At 40.7% G+C, this 11,113-nt stretch overlaps 1 long non-coding RNA gene across 1 annotated transcript; it reads left to right on the top strand.

The window, feature by feature from the left end:
* Positions 1 to 4,778: 4,778 nt before the first annotated feature.
* LOC148889638 (uncharacterized) lies at positions 4,779 to 11,113 on the top strand. The gene is made up of 3 exons (XR_016116934.1): positions 4,779 to 4,966; positions 5,142 to 5,245; positions 11,009 to 11,113. It is a non-coding gene; the product is annotated as an uncharacterized LOC148889638 (long non-coding RNA).

Below are 11,113 nucleotides of genomic sequence, written 5' to 3'. Positions count from 1 at the left end.
CTGGTTACGGCCACGGACATAATGTGAGGTTTGACGGTTGTGAACCATTGTCAAGTCACCCACATAATATGTCAGGCATTCAAAGAAGCTGCGCCTTGGCCTCATCTAAACGTTGGACAGAATTTCTCACTGAATGTCAAGATTCTTTGCGCTGTTGTCAATGATGTTCTCTGGTAAATGCCCAAGTATATAACAGAGCCTGTAGAGCGGAAGGAAACTGTTGAGATACTTCTTTGGTTCTGATTTATATGAAGGGGAAACAATTAGTCTTAATAAATTGATCAACATACCTTTTATAATTTCATCAAAACAATTTGTGGAAGCCATTAGAATGTTTCATTCCCTCCACATATTTCATATAGAGCGCACAACAATTTGATGAATGACTAGTTTTCAAATCTGAAGTCAAGAATAATGAATTGTAGTTTACATGGGACAATTTGACATTTTGGTTCACACTTTAGCAAGCATCATGGAACTTGACGTTTGATTTGCTTTCTCTCGCCGAATAAAAGGACGTGGTGGGCTAGATCTGGACCCCGGGCCTTGACATTGACACCTGTGATTTATCAGAAACAGAAAGCCTTTAATAGTCACACAATGGGGAAATTTGCAATCTACTGCAGCAAAATTGAAAGGAAGAATGAATGTTACGTTAAATAAAATGTCGCTGCTTGGAATTGAAGCGGATTTACGTGGGACAGGTGATGTGAGATAATCTCTTTTCGTCAATGGATGCTACAGCTTCGTGGTTGCTTTCAAAACTTAGCTTGTAGCAGATGTGCACATTTCACCATGACGTCCCTGATCCACTGGTGAAAAGGACGTTTTGATCCTCTCCTCATTCATCTAGAATGGCTTCATATGACAAATAAGGTGCAGAAAGTATTAAAGATTGAATGACTGTCTATGGCTTTGTGTTGTCATATTATTTGTTAGTTTATTCTTTTTGGTTCTTTTGACTTCAAGATGGCGCCGCGACAGTGGCTGCTTTTACGGCAGCTCCTGTATTTTGCTTTTCTACTTCTTCTTTTCCTTCCCTCTTCCTTTTATCACTTTGCTGCTGCTAAATGTACATTTCTCCAGTTTGAGACGAATCAAATTTTAACCTGCCGTGCATCTTTTTTACAATGTGGGAGGAAACCGGAGTACCCGAAAAAAAAAAAAAAACCAGGAAGGCGAGGGCAGAACATGAAAACATGGTGAGCACATCTGCACTGTGAAACCCAACATGCTAACCTCACACAATAATTATGTAACCTAAATATCAATATTTCTGTGAATCCCTTGCATAGTTCCAATTTTCCCACTTCCACCACATTGTGTGTGAGCTATTATATGTTTAAAACAGACCCACAGGCTTCTCATGTGGTCCGTGGGGGGCACCCACGTCGCTCATCCCTACCAGTCGTACATTTATAACATGACATGCAAAACCACAAACTTATAATAAAAAGAACCCCGATTGCATGTTCCAGCCATTTTTGTGTTTATAACTGCTGCGCTGTTTGTTTACTTTCAGCATTAGCCCCGAGCGTTCTTCAGGCGACGCCTCGTCTGCTGTTTGGCTCCGAAAGTGCCGTGCAGGTGAAACGGGAAGGGGGTTGGTGGGTTGGGGGGTCGCACTGCACAACACAACATTCCCAGTGGTTACGGGTACACAAATTGAAGCAACGTTCAATCATTTAACTTGGCGAGTGTTTAAGAACAAAATGGCTGCTGCTGTTTTTTCCTTGTGGGATTTGTGGCACACATTCCAGTTTTATCTGACATGCCGAGATTACTAGATTAGATTTTATTCATCGGCGTGGATAGAAAAACACCATCAAAGAAATAGCTGCAATTGGCGTTGCTCTTCACTTCCCTTTTTTACGCATTATGTTACGCTTAGGTCAGAAGTGTATTTTTAACAACACATACAGAGCAGCAAAAAAAAAAAAAAAAAAAAAACTTGTTGGGCACTCTCGTATCAGTGAACAAGTGTCCTGGTTACTTTTGGATTGGATTATCCTTTATTAGTTTTACAATGGCGAAATTTACATTTCACAGCAGCAAAGTGATTAAAGTAAAAGGAAAAGAAGAAGTAGAAAACCAAAATACAGAGCTGCTGTAAAGGTAGCCACTCTAGCAGCGCCTAAAAAAAAAACCTAAATAACAAATACAGATACCATCCGATTTACAACCGGCTCGACTTAGAACCACCCATACTTACGACCACGACCGCCGGACCCTGTTTAAAAAAAAAAATTACCCGCCTAGCACCGCGACGCGCTAGCAGGCCGGCAACATCACTCTCGCACAGCAATCGATCGTGTAATGGCACCAGAGGGGGGAGCTTCCGAGTCATTTAGCCTCTATTCAACATTTTGAATGGATTTCAACTTACAACCATTTTGACTTACGACCGTTTGGTCGGAACGGAACCCGGTCGTAAGTCGGATGTTACCTGTAATATGACAACAGAAAGACACAGACAGTCATTCAATGTTCAGCATTTTCTGCACCTTCTTTGTCATATGAAGCAGTTGTAGATGAAAGAGGAGAGGATCAAAACGTCATTTTCACTAGTGGATAAGGGACATCATGGTGGAATGTGCATGTCTGCTACAAGCTAAATGTTGAAAGCAAACACGAAGCTCTAGCATACAATGCCGAAAAAAGATTGTCCCACATCTCCAGTCGCACGTAAATCCGCTTCAATTCCAAGCCGCGACAAATCCTGGGAACGAGGTTTGGCCCGCCATTTCATGTATTTTTTTTTTCGCTCTACGTCCTGTTCATGCTCAATGGATTTGTTCTTTTGATGTGCTTCCGACAGTGGTTTGAATTAGGTACTCCTAAAAGTGGACTTCAGGATCGTTCAAGATAAAGACATCCCATTCATGCCACAGCCCCATTTCCAGACAGGTGTGTGTTCATTTACTGCCGCCATGTTTACTGTTTGGAAAAAAATGGTCCAGATGATGCATCAGCGGATATGAACCGGTTCTCCCCCCGCCCCCAAGTAGAAAACATCTGCTCCACTGTTTATCTACAAACATACACATATGTTTATACACATACATGACAGCAAACACATAGCGTTTCCATCGGCAACGGCGATAAAATACTGCACAGTCCCAGACATGGACCCTGTGAGACATGTGGACGCATACTCCATATCCTTCGCTCACTTCTTACCCTGCGCCATATTCTCTGCACCTCCTTCTACATGGATGAGCGCAGCGTAAATGTAGAACCAAAAAAAAAAAAAAAAAGGGAGGCAAATGGCAGCGGGTTGCTGTGTGCAATTACTGCTAATGATATGCCTCCGTGCAAGCTGTGGCCATAATTAACTTTTAGTGGAAGCGCAGCCCGCCTAAGAAGTCACTGCAAAGGTTCCGGGTAGCGAAAACGAGGAAGGCAAACCTGATCTGGCATTAAAAAAAAAAAAAAAAGACATGGCCGCCTGGCTAAATTAGGCACGATGAGGTGGTGCAGTGTGAAGAATACAAAACGAGCTTCTCCGCTCGTGTTGAGGCTTACTTGATTGAAAACTTGATTGATTATGTCACGTTAAGTGTGCAACATGCTGAGAGTTGACATTTTTCATTGTTATCCACCAAACATGATGCACGAGCATTCTTCCATCCATTTATGTTATGTCCCACTAATGGCTCAAATAGCGTCACATGAGCCTTCTGGAAATAAAACCGGGCTTTAGGGAACGCCTGCTGTAAGAGTTCAATGTTTTCCTTCAGTGGTGATAGTGGCAGGCTTTTCACTGTGTGGTTTGGATGTCGAATTCCAACGCTGGTGGCCTCGTCTGTCCTGATGGGACCTGGAACAAAATAGAGAGAGAGAGAAAAAAAAAAAAGAAGTGAGTTCCGAATTTTTGTTACTTACGGACATTTTATCTAAAAATAAAAATAAATAAAAAGGCAATTCAGATGCATTGGATTATCACAATGCTTAATAAAGTCATTACTCACCCCATAAATAGCAATGTTCAAAATAGCATAAATGAATGACTGAATGAATGTATAAACAAATAGATAATATGAATATGAATAAATAAATAAATGAATAGATAAATAAATGATACATGATACACACATAATAAATAATAAATAATAAATAACAAATAACACATTTTCTGCCTCTTTTTTGGTGCTACATTTCCCACCCCCAGATATCTCAAAATGGCACGGAATAAATTCTTGAATCGATTGCAAACATGTATGCTTTCCTCTTCGGAACTATTTGAATCATATTCATAACTAACAAGAAAGCATATTATCCGAATCTGAAGCCATTGTTTTGATTCTCCTGCGAGGCAAGACGTCCTGATGTGATGTCACGAACAAGGGGGCGGGACCTTCTGAAACTGGCCACTTTCGGCTTCATTTTTTTGCAGATTTTGGACACATTTTTATTGGTGTTTTGCATTTGAATAAAAATATCATACTACGTGTTTTGGGTATTTTAGATGCTATAAAACGTTTTTCTGATGTCAGTTAGGAAATAAAAAAGTGATGTCCTTTAATTCATGCTGGGTGTGGTGTATTATTTCCATGACAAACCATAAGGTCAATCCCTGTGGCCTATGTAATAAGAACGTGCGGACTATAAGAACCAGCCGTCCTTCCAGAACGCTTGAAACACTTTGTCACATTGTTCATCCCCTCCCCTTTTTAGCGACTCCTCAAATATTTCCCGAATAGGACAGATTGAGTCAACATCGCTGATGCCTTCGTTTCAATTGCCTTGCAGAGCGGCCGTGAGGATGCATGAGTTGCTCCCCCAGGATGTGGTTGTGCCTCTGCCCAGCGAGAAGCAGCCTCGGGCCTCCTTGAGCAGCTGTCAGGAGGCTCTGGAGACTCAAAGAAAGAAAAAAAAAAGCCCTGCCCCCAACTTTACCCGCCCGCCTGCTTGCTTTTTCTGCGAAACCTGAAGGGGGATGGGCAGCCATGTCGAGTGTTATAACGTAATAACAAAGCTCCATTTCTCGGCATCTTGGTTTTTAATCACGTGCAATTGTGCAAGATGTTAGCTGATTCATTTGTTTATGTTCTCCCGAAGAAGGACGCAACTTGGCTTTGTTTTAATGTTCTTCATGGGTGTGTTTCTCTTTCCTCAACTTCCTTTTGCTTATCTCATAGCTCCTGCATTGTCATCATACCGGAGTCGTGTACTTTTCCGAAGTCGCAGTCAAGGCAAACAACCTCACCGTTTCGACACACGTGCGTGCGTGGCGCCACACAAAGTAAGCATACGACAAGTTCCTTGGACTGACTTTTGGCACAGAATGCAGCATGGGTTCAAAGGTCAAATTTTACCGTACTGAATATTTGGGCAAAGTTGACCTGTTGAAACTTGGATCGTATCGCCAAAAAACGCAACATTTACTTCCACGACAGTGCTTAACAAGCTTTTTGGTTTGTTTGGAAATCAGGTGACACATAGTGTTAGTCAGCGGGTACATTTTAAGCTTGTGTATTTCATGTATTATTTATTTATTATTATTATTTACTCATTCGCTGCCAAATGATGTGCAAAAATGTGTCCGCGGCAGTGCCAGGGTTTTTGTCATTATCACTTGAATTCCAGGACGCACAGAATATAGAGTTTTAGGACTACATAAACATTTAATGCAGCGTCAGAAACCTTAGACTCTCTTCTTTCATCCGAAAAAAAAAAGAGTTAATTCCTAAATTATATGGTTCTGGAGTTATATCAGCTTGAAATGAGGGTGACTGTCCAAAACACAATGCAATGCATACATATTGGTTTATATAGCGCTTTAACAACTGCTAAAGATGAAACGAAGCGCTAACATGGAAGAAAATGAAATGATGTCCCCTTGTGGAAGGGAAAAAAAACATTACCAGAGGCCATGGCTAGCGCTTTATTAGCACCCAAGAAAAACAAAATCGGACAAAATTTGCAAATGGCGCTCTACGTCACATTTTCAATTCCTGAAAAAAATGTGTGAATGCCAGTGAATGAGTTAAGTAAAACATTGACGATTAAAGATTATTTTTCTGTGTGTGGATCTTTTAAAGGTCCGATGTCAGCAAAATGCAATTTCAAATGGGCAGACATTGATCCAAAATGTAAAATTGTCACATTTCCATTTTTAAACATGTGAATCAAACCTCTGAAGATGGAGGACACCGATTCCATGTGGCGACTCCTTGAAGGGAAAAGCCGAAAGAAAAAGAATACATTTCCATTTTGATATACGTTCCATTCTATATAATCACACACATGCTGAAAATTGCAATGTGAATAATCAGATTAGAGTCAAGATTTCATCAGCTAATGTAATAAAATCTCGTTCCAGTCTGGCACAACAAGAATATAACCGCCATCTGCCATCACTATTTTTCAATCTGACAACAGGAAATGGCAATCTGGATCCAGTTTAGTCATTTGACTCAGAGCATTGAAATGCATCACAGCCATTAGAAATCATAGTTTGCTTTGGTGGAAAAAAAAAAAAAAAAAACAACAACATTAAAATGACTTCTTTCTGCTCCACGAGTGTTCAAGACATTTGAACATTTTAACTTAACACTTGCACTATTCCAATTTACTACAGTCCATTTATGGTGTTTTATATGACATTATTTTGCTATTGTTGCTTTAAGCAGTATGTGGGCAAAATAATTAAAATTAAAGGACAACCGACACTATGTTTTTGTTTCCTAACTGACATCAGAAAAACGTTTTATAGCATCAAAAATACGCAAAACACGCAGGCTGATATTTTACCAATAACCAACCAATAAAAATAACTTAAAGTGTCCCAAAACGACTTCAAAATGACCCCGAAAATGGAGAGTTTCAGAAGGTCCCGCCCCCTTGCTTGTGACGTCACGCAAGGACGTCTTGCCTTGCTCTAGAATCAAAACAATGGCTTCAGATTCAGAGAAGATGCTTTCTTGTTGCTCATCCAGTTATGAATATCATTCAAATAGTTCTGAAGAGGAAAGCATAAATGTTTGCAATCGAGTAAAGAAGTCCTTCCGGATCATTTTGAGGCGTCAGGACTACAATGTAGCGTCCCAAAAAATGCACAAGATGGCGCCCAAGCTCCGTTGGAAATGGGCTGATTTGTCTACTGGGAATTTGTGTCAACTAGTATCAAATAGTAGTCTTGGTGCAACACACATCAATTCACCATCGCGTTATGTATGCGTTTTCCTTCTAATTTCGGCATCAACACGAAGTTTTCAGACCAAACAAAGTACCCAAAATGCATTGCGTGTCGCTTTCTCGGTCAGGGGCGTGCGTTCCTGACGTGACATCACATCAGGAATCGTCACCAACTCGAAAAAAAGACTTCCCGAATATTCAGCGCGAGTCTTCAAACGTCAAATATAGCTATATGCAGTGGAATCTTTGTAAAATGCACCCAGTAGAAGTCATTTGAAGTGATTTTACAAATTATGGACACAACTTGTCCGCAGGCGTCATTTGTCCTTTAAGCAGTAGGTAGGCAAAATAATTAAAATTAAACTACCCACGCAAATAATTCTCGCTGTTTCTGGGAGAAACGAAAACAGATTCATACTGGAGTTGTTATTTCAACAAGGCGCTTACTTGCTTGCGGTTAATTCAAGAGCAGCTGAGCTAGCACAGCTTCCACCTACTGAGGCTTGGAACTGTTGATTTGTCAATATTTCACTGTGTGTCCTTTGTGTTCGACCACATGTGGCTTTCTGTTTTTCTGTCCTTGAATTCGCACAAAGCTATGCACAGTGAATGTATTCATCTTGCGAAGCAAAAGAGGGAGAAGCTCACTTCATGGATTCCTTTGCCCGCCCTCATATTTGACATTCTTTTGCCTTGTATGGTAGATGTCCATCAGATGTTGCTCCACAGGAGAATAATAATAAGAGAAGTCTGCTCAGGGCTCCACAGGCCACCTAGCTGCCCACAGAGACGCGATTGTGTGTGCGTGTATATGTGGGCGCGCACAGTACAGTTGATAATCATTAGCTATTATGTACCTTTTGACAACCATGGTATATATGGCTTGATCTAATGTTTTTCGTCTTCTATATATCTCAACAGTTTATTCATTTATCCTCAAATTGACACCGCCTCAACTCTCACTTAGGCCTTTTGTCGAGTCACAACGAAATGCTAAAAATGTCAACCAAATGTCAGAATGACTCATTGTTGAAAAGCCCTGATTGTGGACTGTCATCCAGAGGGAGGAAATGCCAAAGTGCATGTTCATTTCCATACTTTGCGCCTCCATTATCTGCTTTTGAAATACATTTAAAAAATACATAATCTCATCACAGATTATTCACTCTGGAAGCATCACGACTGACATGACCCCCCCCCCCTCTATATCTAAATATCTATATTTATTGTGAGGATAAGTTGATGAGAAAATGAATTTCGATATACTACACTTCCTCTATAAATTTCAACCAATGCACACATTTTCTTTTAAATCTTCCGAGGAAATCACAGTGTGAGCTATTTTTGGAACAGGCCAAACGGCTACTTACATGTGTCACGATTTGCAAATGTATTGGCGGTGGATCCCAAAAAAAGCAGGCAGGAGAGAGGTGCAGGGTGTATTTGACAAATTTTATTAAATAAAGTCAGCAGGAACAAAATGTCAAAGAACAAAGTCATCAGAACAAAAAGGTCCAAAGTAGCAAACAAAACCACGAGTAAAATATGACAAAACAAACCTGAAAGGGTGAAACAAACAAACAATGACCCGACACTGAATGATCAGGCCGGAAGTCCATTTAGCTGCAGGAAGGGGCCCTACAGTGCCACCCGTTGGTCGCAAACTGAAACGTGACAAAGTGCCTCTTAGATGCCATCCGGTATGTGCTGGCATCACATGATCGACAGTTTAATCTATCAAGCACATTAAGTGCATTTTCTTGATGACATCATCTTGAGTATCCGTCCAACATTTCTGAAGATTCACATTTCAAATGAACGCATTGCTCCAATGTTAATATGGAGCATTTTCATGACTGTTAGAATTAAAGGACAAACGACACCATTTTTTAAACGTATTAGAGCATCTAAAATACCCAAAACATGCAGTCTGATATTTTTAGTCAAATGCAAAATACCAATAAAAATGAGTTAAAGTGTCCCAAAATTACTTCAAAATGACTCCGGAAATTGTGAGTTTCAGAAGGAGGAAGAGGTGAGGTCAAGAGTAACTCGGACAGCTGTCACACTAACCTACTCGCTCTGTGAATGGACATTGGTGGAACAGGCCTCGGATAGGATTGTTGCTAGGATGGCGCCAGTAGGGAGGAGGTTGAGAGCCAGCACACAGCTGCCACAGAACTGCCACTCATGTGTTATCATGTCCTTTCATCTGGACTGCTTAATGGGTCGGAGGACACTGTAGTCTTTCGCCCCAAACAGCAAATATTTTTGGGGCCCTGAGCAGAATTTAGTTTGACTCCCATCACCATGTTGTCACCCGTGCTTGATTTCTGCGGATACCCTTTTAAAACGCATCCAGAATTGTGGTATTTGTGTCCACCTTTCATTTATTTCATATGTCAAACAAAAAATATGGGTATTAGTGCTTCTTTGGGGCACTAAATAGCAACTGAGGTCGCTAAAGCATCAGCCTCTGGCTACAACTTAAGCGCTTTACGATTTCTTCAGTGAAACATTCATTCACTTTTGTCCAATCCTGCTTTTCTCATGTATTTTAGGTCATAGGGAGATGAATGGTATCCCAACTGACCGTGAACAACAGTCTGTATGTACCCAGGACTTGTCACCAATCAATGTATTCATCAGGCAACCATCCCCACTATAACTCTCACAAACATTATCTTAATTAAAATCAGTGTTTGGAAAGTGGTTGAATGGCGACGTAAATGTAAATGTCACACGATGCAGTAGCTTCTTTCATTCGACAGTACCCAGTAAGCAGCTTTCTCTTTCTAAACTGAAAGCAGCTGCCGTAAAGAAAATACAACACTGACACATAGTGGACAAACGGAATACCATCCATTAACACATCTACTGTCTCGACACCGTCGATATAAATCGGTTTTGTTCAATAGGTAAACACCCGATATTGTTTATAACAGTGACGGGCCGTCAGAGCCTGCAAGGCCTTATCTGCTGGCCTAAAAATATCTGAATCATAGTCTAATTAATTATATTTTGTGCATAAATTATTTTAAATTAATTCAAAATTGTCTTTCAGGTTCCTTTCATTACTTTTCCCCTGTTGCGCTGCTTCCAGATGTGTATTTTCGTATTTAAGCATTTAACCAATCACATTTCAGCCATCATTTGTTACCAGAGTCAGAAATCTATCTGGGCGCCTTCACAATCAGTTCTGCAGGCTCGAGACTAGAGCATAAAAATAATGGAGATGAAATTGTTGCTTTCACCAATCGGTGTTCAAGTTGGCGACCCTAGTCACTAGCCAATCATAGTATCACTAGCTGGTAGTGATAAGCGCATATTGGCCAGAGCTAGCACACTGTATCTGTAGCGAGCGTTTTTGTGTTGATTTAATAGCGGTTTTATCAACCCACAATAGCTGAAGGAGGAGAAGAAATGGATTCAAGCCATTTTCAAGACGCATTTTTCAAGAATAGATGGACATCATTTACAAAGGTTGGACAGCTCCGAAGCTAGCAAAAATAGCACATTCGAACCATTTAATAGACAAAGTTTCTTCAAGTCACAAGGTATTTCCTGGCCAATGACATAATACCACACTCGCAGCTGTGGAGTGATTCAGACGTAGCACTACTGAAGGCCTAGGCGAGACACGAACGGCCCGCCACTGGTTTATAACAACCATTAACGATCTCACCGACACATTTCCTGAGTGAAAATTAAAGTCTACATACATATTGTAGCCATAACTATGCATGGTTGCTTTGCCATTATGACGTTTCTGCTTAAGCCAACGGTTCCTGGCTGAGTATCACAATATTGGGGCAACTTTCTCACTTACCCAAACTGACGAATTGTATGTTTTTTTCCACCTTCTAAGGTGACCTATTTTGAAGATGTGGATGACGTCAAGCTGGCTGTCATGACAGCATTGTGGAGGCTCCAGAGAGAATCCTTCCAGGAATGCATGAAAGTGGAATAGGAA

Source organism: Hippocampus bargibanti, linkage group LG13 (assembly GCF_051943395.1).
Source record: "Hippocampus bargibanti isolate YZ-2025 linkage group LG13, ASM5194339v1, whole genome shotgun sequence".
In the NCBI taxonomy this organism is placed as follows: Eukaryota; Metazoa; Chordata; class Actinopteri; order Syngnathiformes; family Syngnathidae; genus Hippocampus; species Hippocampus bargibanti.
This window is presented reverse-complemented; position numbering and strand designations above follow the sequence as displayed.